The sequence below is a fragment of the Bos grunniens genome, chromosome 15 (genome assembly GCF_055505025.1).
Source record: "Bos grunniens cultivar Pamir isolate PY7600 chromosome 15, Bosgru_T2T1.0, whole genome shotgun sequence".
In the NCBI taxonomy this organism is placed as follows: Eukaryota; Metazoa; Chordata; class Mammalia; order Artiodactyla; family Bovidae; genus Bos; species Bos grunniens.
In genome coordinates this window covers 25289172-25304560 of record NC_141179.1, presented here as the reverse complement: position 1 = coordinate 25304560, position 15389 = coordinate 25289172, and the positions used below count along the sequence as shown (strand labels likewise).

Sequence of the window (15389 nt, the reverse complement as noted above, 5' to 3'; positions counted from 1 at the left end):
CAAGCTCGTGTGCCATAGCTATCGAGCCTGCACACTCTAGGGCTGGGGGCGGGGGGTCGCAGCTACTGAACCCCCAAGCTCCCTAGAGCCCATGGCCCATGATAAGAGAAACCACCACAGTGAGAAGCCCGTGCACTGCGACTAGAGAGTAGCCCCACTTCGCCACCATTAGAGAAAAGCCCACGCAGCAGCAAAGATCCAGCACAGCCAAAAACAAATAAATACAATTAAAAAAAAATTTTTTTTAATTATCTGATAAATACTTTCGGATCAATGAGAAAATCAAAACAAAAATTTTAAACTCTATAGAAAAAAAAACTATTTAGGAAGGAATTCTGCAGATAAGTATCTGTAAGACACAGATAAAACAGGGGAAAGTTCATGATGCTAAATATTCACATTAATAAACAAGACAATGAATGAAACATTCAAATCAAGGAATGAAAAAAGATTCAACACATTTAAAGAAAGCAAAATGGTGAAACTGATAAAAATAAAAGCTGACATTAATAAAGGAATGAAGTTATAAGTACAGCCACCAGATTGAGCTGGGCGAAAGGAGATGAAGAAATGTAGGCAGAGGGTGTGAACAACACTTCCAGAGCTTGGCTGTGAAGGGGAAGAAAGACGTGGGGCAGCAGTAAAAGTAGATAAGCCTTAGACAGGCATAGAAACACCAAATATTTTGACAGTAGAGGAAAAGGCAAGAATGGGTGCCAATACAAGTCAGGTTGATAGGAATGAGTAAGAAACTGAGATCACGGCTGGAAATTGTATTTTTCTTGAAAATAACAAGTACAGATGTTTGAAATTTGAGGTGAGAATAAACAGCAAATGGAGGGCAGACACTGGGGACGTACAGAATTATTAGGTATTTTCAAAGCCCTGGGTAACTGGATAAGAGTTTATTCTTGATAAAAGTTTATTCTTCCCAGAAGTTTCTTTTTTTTTTTTTTCCTCCCAGCGTTCTTAGAAGTCTGGTCCCAGGAAAAGTGAAGATACTGGGCTGATGTAATGTTGGAATTTTCCTAAACAGGTGGAGCAGAAGGCAAATGGATAAAAGGTAAAAGAGACAGCTATCTATTCACTTATTCAAAATAGGTGCACTCACTGAGCATAGACTTGGCAGCTAAACTGTTTAGATTCAGAATCTAGCTCCACCACTTAAAAGATATACTCTTGGACAAGTCATTTAATCTTTTTTCTCTTTGCCTCTTTTTTTTTTTTTTTTAATCTAGAACTCATGAGGACAGTAACTTACTCCCACAAAGCTGTTGAGAAGATTAAATGAATAGATTCAAAGAACTTAAAACCGAAATTTCACTTCTGGCCACTAACAAATATTGGAGCTGCCTTTCACCATAAACAGCTACAAAGCTAGACAAAATGACACGTGTTTTCAGGCACTGGACCATAGGCAGTGCACAGCTGCAATTCCTCAGAGAAGAACACATAAAGTGAGCCCAGCTCTCACGAGCTGACTGCCTGGGGACAAATGTCCTGACTGCAGCACGAAGGAGTGGGAACCAGGAAGAGTCCAGGTGTTCTGCTGAGCTGAAGAAGCCAAGAGCAGAGTTTGGAGCTGCTGGAGCAAATGGAACTTGTGGGGTTAGCGGCCAGTGCGGAGGGAGTCACATAAAGGGGGCTCCCAAATTCTATGTGGACACATATTCATTTTCTGGGGCTGCCTTAACAAAGAACCACTAACTGGATGGCTTAAATAACAGAAATTCATTCTTTCATAATTCTGGAGGCTGGAAGCCTGAAATCAAGGCTTCATCAGCGTTGGTGGCTTCTGAGAGTTGTGAGGGAGAAACTCTCATGCCTCCCACTGGTCACTCTTTGACATCCATTGGCTTCAAGATCTCTTCCTTGATTCCTTCCTTCATCCTTCATGTGGCTTTCTCACTGTGCACATGTCTCTCTGTCTGATATCCTTTTTGAAAAAAATTTTATTGATTGATTCATTTTTGGCTGTGCCGAGTTTTCTCTAGCTGCGGTGAGGGGGGCTCCTCTCTGGTTGTGGTGTGCAGCTTCTCACTGTGGTGGCTTCTCTTGCTGCAGACCACGGGCTCTAGAGCACGGGCTCAACAGTTGTGGCACACGGGCTCAGTTGCTCCAAGGCACGTGGGATCTTCCCAGACCAGGGATCAAACCCATGTCCCCCATGTAGACAAGTGGATTCTTTACCACTGCTCCATCAAGGAAACCCCCAATATACTTTTTTATAAGGGGCACTAGTTCTGTCAGATTAGGAATCACTTTGATGACCTCATTTTAGCTTAATTACCTTTACGAAGGATGAAATGATTGGAGAGCATCACCAAGTCAAAGGACATGAACTTGGGCGCACTCCAGGAGACAGTGAGGGATAGGGAGGCCTGGCAAGCTGCAGTCCATGGGGCTGGAAAGACATGACTTAGCAGCTGAACAACAACAACCACCTTTATGAAAACCTCTTCTCCAAAACTTATTTGGAAAGAAGTCACATTTTAAAATATTAGGGGCTAAGACTTGAGTGTAGCTTTTGGGGGGAGCACAATTTCACGCATAACAGGGGTTCCCTGTCAGTTTTGGTCAAAGACTGGGCTGCTCATGCACAGGCTGAGACTGTAACAACCTGGCTGCTATGGAGTTGAGAGCTGAATGGAAATACTAGAGGTCATGATGTAGGAGACAGGCGGCCCCTGGGCCAGACAGCTGTTGTTTATCAAGTGGAGTAGAATTCAAGCTTTATTCTCATCCAGACACTCCAAGGACAAAGCTAGTGGAGAAAGTTGAGCTCTGCTAAAACAAAGAGATAAGGTGCCTTCTCCTGAGGTCAAGACAGACTTTCCTGTCTACACCTGAGTAGGAAGACTTCTTGGTCAAAATGGGAGGGGCCCACCCCATAATAAGCGTGGCTATGCACTCACAGGCCTCTGTGGTGAGATCCATCTTAGAAAAAGGTTACGCACATATCTTGCAGGGTGTCCAAGGAGCAGTCAGATGTGAAGAAAGAAACAAGATAATTAGCCAAAGGGAAACAAAGACCTGGAAAGACTGTCCTATAGAAGTGATTTACATTCCCTCTTTATTATACTCCTCCTCATTACAGAGGATGCCCATACCCTTTCTCTCTGGATGTGTGTCTCCTCCCCTGTCCATCACCAACTCCCAGAGTTCACCCAAACATGTCCATCGAGTCGGTGATGCCATCCAGCCATCTCATCCTCTGTTGTCCCCTTCTCCTCCTGCCACCAATCCCTCGCAGCATTAGAGTCTTTTCCAATGAGTCAACTCTTCACTTCAGGTGGCCAAAGTATTGGAGTTTCAGCTTTAGCATCAGTCCTTCCAAAGAACACCCAGGACTGATCTCCTTTAGAATAGACTGGTTGGATCTCCTTGCAGTCCAAGGGACTCTCAAGAGTCTTCTCCAACACCATAGTTCAACAGCATCAATTCTTTGGTGCTCAGCTTTCTTCACAGTCCAATTCTCACATCCATACATGACCACAGCCTTGACTAGATGGACCTTTGTTGGCAAGACCACAGCCTTGACTAGACAGACCTTTGTTGGCAAGACCATAGTCTTGACTAGACAGACCTTTGTTGGCAAAGTAATGTCTCTACTTTTTAATATGCTATCTAGGTTGGTCATAACTTTCCTTCCAAGGAGTAAGCGTCTTTTAATTTCATGGCTGCAGTCACCATCTGCAGTGATTTTGGAGCCCAGAAAAATAAAAGTCTGCCACTGTTTCCACTGTTTCCCCATCTACTTCCCATGAAGTGATGGGACCAGATGCCATGATCTTCATTTTCTGAATGTTGAGCTTTAAGCCAACTTTTCAGTCTCCTCTTTCACTTTCATCAAGAGGCTTTTTAGTTCCTCTTCACTTTCTGCCATAAGGGTGGTGTCATCTGCATATCTGAGGTTATTGATATTTCTCCCAGCAATCTTGATTCCAGCTTGTGCTTCTTCCAGCGTTTCTCATGATATTCTCTACATATAAGTTAAATAAGCAGGGTGACAATATACAGCCTTGACGTACTCCTTTTCCTATTTGGAACCAGTCTGTTGTTTCATGTCAAGTTCTAACAGTTGCTTCCTGACTTGCATATAGGTTTCTCAAGAGGCAGGTCAGGTGGTCTGGTATTCCCATCTCTTTCAGAATTTTCCACAGTTTATTGTGATCCACACAGTCAAAGGCTTTGGCATAGTCAATAAAGCAGAAATAGATGTTTTTCTGGAACTCTCTTGCTTTTTGGATGATCCAGCAGATGTTGGCAATTTGATCTCTGGTTCCTCTGCCTTTTCTAAAACCAGCTTGAACATCTGGAAGTTCACGGTTCACGTATTGCTGAAGCCTGGCTTGGAGAATTTTGAGCATTACTTTACTAGTGTGTGAGATGAGTGCAACTGTGATAGGGAAATTAAAATGGAGGAAGTCTTGTTCAGGCTTTAGAAGCCTCTGATCTGCTTCTGATCTGCCTGGATACTGTCCAGATTCCATGCCTGCCTGCAAGCACAGCAAGTCAGGCAGCACTTTAGACAAGAAAAGGAGTGTGTCTTGGAATTCTTGAGCCCCTAAGGGTCTGGCCAACCCCTGGGGTGTAACTAAGTCCTGTAACTTACAAGGTGAAACAAAGAGCATTGTAAAATGGTTAAAGTAAAACCAAAGTTGCATTTTTGCACATGAATTGAAGATGATATCATTTTGTGGCTTGGGATCATAGCCAGAGCCCCAAAACTGCAATTTGAAGTCTGAGTCATGGGGTGGAAGTACTGCCCAGGACACTTTCCCAACTGGGACTCCAGATTGCTTTTAACAAAGGACTTCCCAGCCCACTGTCTAAGTCTGGATTTAGCTTGGCCCAATTTGGTGATATATCCACTGCTACTTCTCTCTATTGTTTCTATTTCTTTTTTTTTAATGGCTGTATATTGAAATAGAGTCAGGTAATCTATAAAAAATTGAAATTATTTGTGTGTGTACTGAGTAGTTTCTTGAATCCTTCAAGGCTAAAACAAAAGTAAAACTTTCAGTAAAACACAAACAAATTTATTCAAGTAGATAAAGGAAAACACAGTCTTGATGAATATCAAACAAAGAATCTCAAAGAAAAGACTTTTTAAAGAGAAATTCTAAACTGAAAATATAATATCTAAAATGAAGAATTCACTGAATTGTTTTAACAGCAGATTGGACAAGGCAGGAATAAGAGTCCCTGAACTTGGAGAAGGAGCTGTAAAAATGACCCAACTCAAAGAAAAGAGAGAAAAAAAGTTTGAAACAAAATGAACAGAGCCTCAGTTGGAAAATGTAAAGCTAACATTTACATAATTAGAATCCCTGAAGGAAAAGAGGAAGAGAATAGTATAGGAAAAGATATATGAATAAAAATGATAAAACTTCCCTAAATTTGATGTAATATATCAACCTACAGATTCAAAAGCTCAGCAAACTCCCAAGTCACAACAAGGCATATCATAGTTGCTTGCTTGCTTGCTTCTTTAGTTGCTAAGTCATGTCTGACTCTTAAAACCCCATGAACTGCAGCATACCAGGCTTCCCTGTCCTTCACCATCTCCCAGAGTTTGCTCAAACTCATGTCCATTGAGTCAGTGATGCCATTCAACCATTTAATCCTCTGTCGCCCTCTTCTCTTGCCTTCAATCTTTCCCAGCCTCAGGGTCTTTTCCAAAGAGCCGAGTCTTTGCGTGGGATGGCCAAAGTATTGGCGCTTCAGCTTCAGCATTTGCCTTTCCAATGAATATTCAGGGTGGATGTCCTTTAGGATTGACTGGTTTGATCACCTTGCTGTCCAAGGGATTCTCAAGAGTCTTCTCCAGCACCACAGTCCAAAACCATCAATTCTTCTAGCCTGGCAGACTATAGTCCATGGAATCGCAAAAGAGCCAGATACAACTTAGCAACTAAACTACTCTCATGGTTAAATGAAACAGAAATATCATCGTTAGACTTGTGCAAATTGTGAAATCATCCAAAGGAAAATGAAATGTTATACACAGGAGAACAAGGATGCAGTAAATGGCTACGTTCTCATCAGAAACAGTGGAGGTCAGGAGATAGAGGATAATGTCCTTAAAGCCTGAAACAAACAAATAAAATAACTGTCAACACAGAATTCCATTTCCAGCAAAAATATCCTTCAAAAATGAGCATGAAATAAAGGTATTTTCATATAAATGAAAGCTGAGAGGATTTGTTACCAATAAACCTGTAGTATAAGAAATACTGAAGGAAGATTTTCAGGCTAATGGAAAATGATACTGATAGAATCTTAGATCTACAGGAAGGAAGGAGGAGCTCTAGAAATGGCAAATTCTAGTCTTCCTTACCCCAATGTACCTTCTTTTTCTTCTAGACCCTTAATCACCTTTTCTCCTTCTTTAGGCTTAGGTACATCCATTAGGAAATTTTCATGTCCTGAGCCCCCTCAGATCCAAGAGGTGACAGGAGGTAATGGAAGATTTGGGTCCAATGAAACCTGGAGAGCTGACGTAACTTTTTTGTCTGCTCAGCAACTAATTTGGAAAGGTTCCATGGTTGAACAGTAGAGGAAAAAAAAAAAAAAAAATCAACCAAGATGAACCAGACACACCTCTCTCTAAGCAGGATTCAAGGTTATGACAAGGACTGTTAGAGAAAAGAGGAGCTTTTCAATGATATCTGGAAGCTCATCAAATGGGCCCCTTGGAGGAAGCCTTGGGCAAATAAAAACTGGCTGAAAATATCCCAGAGCAGTAGTTCACAGATGGGCAGGCATCCAAAAGAACCCACTGGGCTTCAAGAAGCAAATATTAGAACTTCTGTTTACTTGCTAAACTTAAAATCAACTTTTTTACTTTAGTGTGTTTTATACTTAATATGGTAGTACAGTAATACACATATATAACATGCATTAGTTGCTCAGTTGTGTCTGACTCTTTGCAACCCCATGGACTGTGGTCCACCAGGCTCCTCTGTCCATGGAATTCTCCAGGCAAGAATACTGGAGTGGGTGACCATTTCCTTCTCCAGGGGATCTTCCTGACCCAGGAACTGAACCAGGTCTCCTGCATTGCAGGCAGATTCTTTACCATCTGTGCCAAATGTTGAGGTATATGATTAAAATTTAAATGAAAATTTTCATATCCTTTTTTAACAAAAAATGTGGGAGATGATTGACCTCAGAGGAATTGCAACTTTGCTGGCAGAAATTGCCTTACAGATTTCATCTTAGGACTCACATCATTGGTATATTCTACAAAGTTTCTGATCCAGGTCCATAATTACATCATGGTCATCCAGAAAGTGGCTTTAAAATACATATTCCTATGGCCACAGGTGCTCATTCCAATGGCTTGGGATAGGTAGTCAGATATTTGAGTATGATTTTACAGAAGCAGAAGAAACTCCATGAGTTTTGGTGCACAGTTGGTGTGAGAACCACAGTACATATAGTGTGTGGGGACTGACCCTTTCCCAACAAGCTTCAGAGGCTGCAAGATAAAGAGGGAATTTTGTGAAGAAGTGGGAGGATTGTACAGATGTTCTGTCCAGCTGGGAGAGGCTGAGCAAGGGACTAAAACAAGAGACACAATTAGCTGATCTGAGGGTTCCATTCAGCTGTCACAGCAGGGACCCTCTAAGGGGGAGCAAGGCGATTAATGTTCTCCTAGCTCCTGAGTGCTTCCAAGTGGGCAGTGATGTCTCCACTCTATGGACCCAAGTCAGGGTCAATCAGATGACCCTACTCCACATGGTCTCTTCAGAACATTCCCTTCTTTTCATCCCTATTATCCAGCCCCATTTCCAACCTTCATCATCTCATAGCTGAGAAGTTGGTGATAATAACCACTTTCTTCAATAAGTCAGCAGTATGGGAGACAGGGAGAAGGAGATTCAGGAGAAATAACAAATGTGTGGACCTAGCTTGGTTCTTATTTCAAACAGGCCAACATTAAAAAGTTAGTTTTGAGGTAATCAAGGAAATATGAATATGGACTGAGTGATAATACTAAGAAATCATTTCTAATTTTTTGAGGTGTATGAATGGCATTGAAATTCTGTAAGAAAAATTAACTTTTTAAAAAATGAAGGATACAGTGGGGTGGGGGAGGAATGACAAAATGCCTGGGATTTTCTACAGAAGACTTCAACAGAAGCATGGAAAATGAATGAGAAATGAAGGAAGGAAAGAAAGAAGGATAGATAAAGCAAGTGTTTTCTTGATAATGTTGAATCTGGGTGATGGGCTTTGTGAGGTTCATCATATTATTCTACTCGTGTGTATCTTGAAATTTTTCATTAAAAAAAGTTTTCAGTAAAAAACTAAACCAGTGTCTGGTACACAATATGGACATTTGTCATCATAACAGCCGTATGGCAAGCCCCGTTCTTAACACCAGCAGGGGCAAACACAGCCAACAGGATCCTGGTTTTCACACAGCCCATGCTCAAGGGGAATGGGGCCTGGGCCATGATGAGCAAGCAAATAAAGAAAATAATATTGGATGGTGGTAAATGCTGTGAAGAAACACACTTGAATGGGATGGTCAGGGAAGACTCCACCAAGAAGCAATGTCTGAGCTGAGACCTCAATTATATGTGCAGGAGGCAGCCTGGCAAAGGCTTAAACAGAGGGACAGCATAAACAAAAGCCTGCTCTGTCTGGGAAGCGATGGACGGCAGTGAGGCAGGGAGCACTGGTAAAGGATAGTGGGGAAGACGGGACAGGGAAATAGACAGTGGCCAACAAGGAGAGAGGGATGGCTGGCTAGAAAGATGGGAGTCCCATGGTAGGCAGAAATAACACAATTAGGAAAACTCTTGCCTGACAACCTGAAAGAGACCAAATATGTATTGAGTCTATAGCTCTAAGAGAAACTTTGGGGGAAGGACCAGAGTATATGCTAGAGTTTGTTGGTTGTTCTCTAGTGTTTATAGCAAAATATTATTGACAAACTTTTGAAGAAGAAATACAAGAAAATAGGGTGTATCTAGATATTCATGTGTTTTTGGATGTAGGTAAGCTGATTGTTTGTATGTCCTACGTAATTACAGGAAATAAGACTGAGAAAGGCTTCAAGCATTAAAGGTTCATTACTTAAAATTCTCTTACAAAGGGATTCAGCTTCATGGCAAACATCAAATTAAGAGTATTATGATTCCACCCAAGCCAGCCCTCTCAGGTAGCCACCAGGAAGTTCACAAGGAGGGTCGGATTTGAGGATGAAAAATAATTACTACTACTACTAATAATACCAACGATAAAAGCAGTTTTGACAACTATGTGTCGGAAGGAAGTTTGGGTATATCTACTAGCACGAGGAATGGATTAGAAGCAAATGGCTCTAAAGGTTGTTTTTCAAGAAACTGAATTGCCAAAAAAATCCATGAACCTAGCCTAATAAAGGCCTTGGAAGTTCAGACCTTAAAATCATACTCAGTCCCCCTGAACTTGTACTGCTGGTGCTGGTGGTGAAAGAGGTGCTGTCCTAAGGGAGGCCCACCTCCCAGGACCACTTGAGATGGGCCAGGACAGATAACAGTCAAGAAATGATTCCTCAGAGGCTGGAGCCGGGGCTTTCTGAGAACACTGGACAAGGTGACTCCTCCCAGGCTAGAGATTCAGAACATTCCCCACTGCTGGGGCAGGGGTCCTTCACACGTACCTGTGCACAGGGCCTCCACCATCGCTGTGGTCTTGAGACTTGGATGAGCCCCTTGCTTCCCATTGCAGAAGGGGATTTTTATTATAAAGCGGGCTGTAGTGGATTGTATGGTTTCTTCCCCAAAATGTCCACTGTAACCTCAGCATATGACTTTACTTGGAAATGGGGTCTTAAATGTGGTTAAGATAAGGATGGTGATGAGCTCATATTGGATTTGTGGTGGTAGTTCAGCTGGTAAAGAATCTGCCCGCAATGTAGGAGACTCCAGTTTGATTCCTGGGTCAGAAAGATCTAAGGAATAGGCTACCCACTCCAGAATTTTTGGGCTTCCCTGGTGGCTCAGCTGGTAAAGAATCCACCTGCAATGCGGGAGACCTGGGTTCCATCCCTGGGTTGGGAAGATCCCCTGGAGAAGGGAATGGCAATCCATTCCAGTATTCTGGCCTGGAGAATTCCATGACTGTATAGTCCATCAGGTGGCAAAGAGTCAGACACGACTGAGTGACTTTCACTTTCCAAATCCAATGAGCACGTCCTTAAAAGAGACAGAAACGAAACAGACACACAGGGGAAAAGCTCACGTACAGAGTCAGGGATGCTGCCACAAGCCAGGGAATGTCAGGCGCCTCAGGAGCTAGAAGAGACAAAAGAAATTCTCTCCTGGAGTCTTAAGAGGGAATGTGGCCATCTGATACCTTCGTCTTGGATTTCTGTCTTCCACAACTGTGGGAAAACTAGTTTCTCTTGGTTTAAGCCATCAAGTTGTCGCAATTTCTCATGAGAGCCTTAGGAAACTTCCACCAGGGGATAGTGCCTTTAAAATCCTCTTCCCGACAGTAATACAAATAACTCCTACCCACGTGATTGTTAGACATCAGTCATCTGGCCACACCTAACTGCAGGGGAACTATAACCTTGATTTAAACCAAGAAGGGGAGAAAACCGATTACTGCATAGCATGGGCAGTTGTCATTTATTTTAGCCATGCACCAGTGGATGTGGGTGGGATACACGTAACTTGCTTTTAGTTCACGGAGCTGACGGTGAAGACTGAACAGCAACCACAGACCCCGCATTTTGAAATGGGTACAATGATAGGGTAGAATTGGGGGTTATTTTTCTTTGGGAATGTTTTACATGTGGGAAGAAGAGTGTAAACAGACTAGAAGGACAATTGCAGAAGGAATCTCTAGCTTTTCACCAAAACTCACTCTCCTCCCTCTGAGCATAGCTGAAAGGCATTTTCCTGTTCCCCTTGCCCTTAGATGTAGCCATGTGACAGAATACAATCCAACGGAATGAAAGCAGGAAAGATATGTATCATTACTGGGCCAAGGTTTTTAAAAAGCAGGAAAACTCTCTTCAGACTCTGTCTTCCCTTCCTCTAGAAGATGAAGATGATGACAAGACCTTCAGGGATGGCAGAACCACAGGATTGTAGAGAAGAGCCACCTGCCAACTACAATCATCCACCTTCAGATAGCTAAAGGAGTGAGAAATAAACTTATATTGGAGGCCCCTGGAGTAGGAAACAGCACCCTACTCCAGCATTCTTGCCTGGAAAATTCCATGGGCAGAGGAGCCTAGCAGTCTACAGTCCATGGGGCCACAAAGAGTTGGACAGGATTGAGTACACAAAGACACACTGGAGGCATTGTGTGTTTTGGATCTATTTGTTATCACAGCTAGTGTTATCCTATTTAATATATACCCAGTGGAAGAAACAGGCATGGAAACGTACAGACAGGATTTCTGATAAGGACATGGTAAGTTTGAGATGCCTGTTTGATATTAAAATGTTTGTGTTAATTAAGTAACTGAGTCTGGAACTCAATGGAAAATTAAAGACAAGGGAGAAAGATTTGGGAGTCACTAGCCTGAATCGGACATGACTGAGCAACTTCACTTTCACTTTTCACTTTTCACATGCATTGGAGAAGGAAATGGCAACCCACTCCAGTGTTCTTGCCTGGAGAATCCCAGGGACGGGGGATCCTGGTTAGCTGCCATATATGGGGTCGCACAGAGTTGGACATGACTAAAGCAACTTAGCAGCAGCAGCAGCCTGATGCTGGGATGGATTGGGGGCAGGAGGCGAAGGGTATGACAGAGGATGAGATGGCTGGATGGCATCACCGACTCGATGGATGTAAGTCTGAGTGAACTCCCAGAGTTGGTGATGGACAGGGAGGCCTGGCGTGCTGCAATTCATGGGGTCGCAAAGAGTCAGACACGACTGAGCGACTGAACTGAACTGAACTGAGCAAGTATAAAAGTGATGGAAGTGGATGCCACAGGGGACAGTCTATAGTTAAGGCAAGAGGGTCAGGGAAGCAGTTACAGATAGTCTACTATTATATCCAAAATTCCAGAGGAGGAGTCAGTGAGACTGGGAAGCAGCAGGCTGTGGGGTAGAGGCTAAAGCCAGGAGAGTGTTTCCAAAAGGAGCCAGGGATTTAGAAAGCTGCTGAGAGATCAAGCAAGATGAAGACAGCAAAGTAGCCTTAGTCTCTTGGAAGCCACTGATGACCTTGACAAGACAATTTCAATGAAGTAAAACTGAGATAAAACCCAGGTCAGAAAATGTTGTAAGAAAAATGACAGAAGGCAACGCGTTTGGGCAAAATTCTCTCTAGAATTTCGCTGTTCAAAGGAGGAGGATTCAGTTGGTAACTAAAGAGGGACTTTGGGTCAGGGGAAGTTTTGATAACAAATATTTGTAATGCTGATGGGAATAATCTGGTTAAAATGGGGAAATGGGTGCAGCAGAGAGAAAAGTACAAAAGCAAAGGGTTTGGAAGAAACAGGGAGGATGAGACCCAGAGTCCAGGAGGAGGGGCTGACCTTCAATAGGATGGACATGTAATCCATTAGACGCTTCACTCTGGGTCTCACTTTATTGGGTTTCTTGGTCCTAGGGATTAAAGATGGCATGGTCTCCTGAAGGCAGGCAGGCAGAGCGCTGGGCTAATGTTATGTTGTTCTTGGTGCTTATTTTCTGCTGTTGTCCTTGAGACTTCAGAGAAATCGAATTTAAATGTTACAGGCTGGCCTCAGCTGTGCTCTGGGGAGTTAACAGAAAGGTCAAGTGCAGCCGCTTGGGACAACAGGTGTTAAGGAGGAGTGCTAAATGGCAAGAGATTTCTGAGAATACGGTGGGTATCAATCAAATCTAACTTGCATGGTCCAACCGGTTCCTGCTCCTCTCCTTTTGACTCCCTCCCTTCCCTGTTCCTTTCTCTGCTCATCAGACCAACCATCAAATGTGCATTTCCCACTTCTCACCACCTGGTGTCACTAGATGCTCGCTCTAAACTGAGGCTCACCTGATCCAGGCGGAGGGAGAAACAAGTGCTAACAGGTGATGTGGGCCAGAGGTATCCTTTGCTCTGAGGATCTTCATAGTTGGAAAGAGTCATAGAATCTCAGAAGTTTAGCGTTGGGAGTGAAGTGAAGTCGCTCAGTCGTGCCCGACTCTTTGCGACCCCATGGAGAGTAGCCGGCACCAAGCTCCTCCATCCATGGGATTTTCAAGGCAAGAGTACTGGTGTGGGTTGCCATTTCCTTCTCCAGGAAATCTTCCCAACCCAGGTCTCTCACATTGTAGACAGACGCTTTACCGTCTGAGCCACATTGGGAAGGGTCTTCTAAACCATTCTGTTGAATCTGTTTGAGACAGTCAGAGGTGCCAAGAGTCAAGAAGAGAGACAAAAATGACCCAACTGAAGATCTGCTGCTGCTGCTGCTAAGTCGCTTCAGTCGTGTCCGACTCTGTGCGACCCCATAGACAGCAGCCCACCAGGCTCCCCCGTCCATGGGATTCTCCAGGCAAGGACACTGGAGTGGGTTGCCATTTCCTTCTCCAATGCATGAAAGTGAAAAGTGAAAGTGAAGTCGCTCAGTCGTGTCCGACTCTTCGTGACCCCATGGACTGCAGCCTACCAGGCTCCTCCGTCCATGGGATTTTCCAGGCAAGAGTACTGGAGTGGGGTGCCACGGCCTTCTCTGAACCGAAGATCACTTCCAATCAAATACCCTGCAGACCCAAATGTCCAAGGAGAGTCCACCACCTCTCAGAGAACTCAGGTGTTAAGCAGCCAGAGAGGGGCTGTGGAGGGCCTGGGGACAGGCACAGGTCAACCTGCTGTATGAGAAGGGCAGTTCTATTTAGAGGCAGGAACTGACCTTAGCAACCTTCCATGACGGCTCTCCTAGGCTCTCTGAAGGTTCTCAGGAAGTAAGAGTTGGTCCCACCGCCCCTTGCTCTTTGCTGTCGCCTCTCAGGCCCTCGTGTGTGGAGCTGGGGACCTCTGAGCTCCTGTGCAGCCCCCTGGCCTGCCTGCTTCTCTCCCAGCAGCAAAGCTTTTGAGGGGCTGGGTCCCCTCGAGGCTGATCTTCCCTCAGTGTCAGATGAGGCCACGTGGATCCCTGGGATGTGGGCTGGCTGATGGCAGCCTTTGGGGATGGGAGGGGCTGGATTTGACAAGGCCAGTTGCTCAGCCGGGAGAAAAAGGATCAGGGTAGAAATACTGACTCGGGTGAACTTCTGGAAAACCCTACTGCACCATCTCCCAAGTAGTTTAGCATTTCCTTTCTGGTGTAAAACTGGACCACTTTCCCCCCTTACGAAGCCCAATCTGGCCCATGGACTGTAGCCCGCCAGGCTCCTCTGTCCATGGGGATTCTCCCGGCAAGAACACTGGAGTGGGTTGCCATGCCCTCCTCCACGGGTTCTTCCCAACCCGGGGATCGAACCCACATCTCTTGTATTTCCTGCATTGGCAGGCAGGTTGTTCAGTACTAGCACCACCTGGGAAGCCCTACCTCAGACCCGGTATAGCATGGGGTGCCCCCAAAGAACCGAAGTTCCTTGCAAGGGCATGTGCTTTCCCAGTCTCTTTGCAGACCTGCCTGCCCAGTAGAGGCACCTGCAGTCAGAGTCCACTAGGTGGTGACAGAGTCCTAGTGATGCCAGTAGCGCCCAGGAACCCACCCCAAGTCTCCTGGGTCCTGGCTACAGGGCTCCAGCTCTGGAAATGAATGCCTAGGCCATTAGCACCACTGCCCCTCCCCCAGCTCAGGCTGGCCCCGAGCCTGCCCTCTCTCCCACTAATTTATAAGTTTCATTTTATAGCACCATGGTGTTTAGAAAGCTGATTCACATGCCTTGCTTCAGTTGGCAGTGTCCTGAAGGTAGACAGGGCAGGCATTTCTGTACCCCATTTTACAGCTGAGGACATAGAACCTCAGAGTGGCTTGGAGTTACGGTCGAGGTCACATGACAAATGGCAGAGCTGGCCTCAGACCTAGGTCCTCTTGACTCTGGACACTGGGTTCTTTCAGCCAGGACTCAGTTGCCCCTGTTCCCTGGGGGGAGCCCAGAATAGCAGCCACCACACATCAGTCAGAGTGGAGCTGGGTGCTCGATTCCATGGGTCCATATGCTGCACCCTGATGGGACCCATCTGGGCTTCAGTTGCTGCCAGGCCCCAAGGCCAGGGCTCAGCTCTGCCTCATGGGGCCTGAGGGCATTCGGTGAAGCAGACAGTGCCAGGCAGCCTGGTGACACCACCCTGCAGGAGCCCACAGCTGGCCTCGCTCTCCAGACCTGCCCAGGTGTGAGTGGCGGAGGGACGTGGTCCTCTGGCTAAGGCTGGCCTTAGGTCTGCCCTGGGATAGGCTACTGAGAGTGAAGCAAAGGCTCTAGGGCCCAGGTTTCCAGCAAATT

At 45.0% G+C, this 15389-nt stretch overlaps 1 long non-coding RNA gene across 1 annotated transcript; it reads right to left on the bottom strand.

The window, feature by feature from the left end:
* Positions 1-5020: 5020 nt before the first annotated feature.
* On the bottom strand, positions 5021-12640 carry LOC147357465 (uncharacterized). The gene is made up of 3 exons (XR_015141850.1): positions 12506-12640; positions 10247-10295; positions 5021-6093 (listed from the first exon to the last, which is right to left on the bottom strand). It is a non-coding gene; the product is annotated as an uncharacterized LOC147357465 (long non-coding RNA).
* Between the last annotated feature and the right edge of the window lie 2749 nt (positions 12641-15389).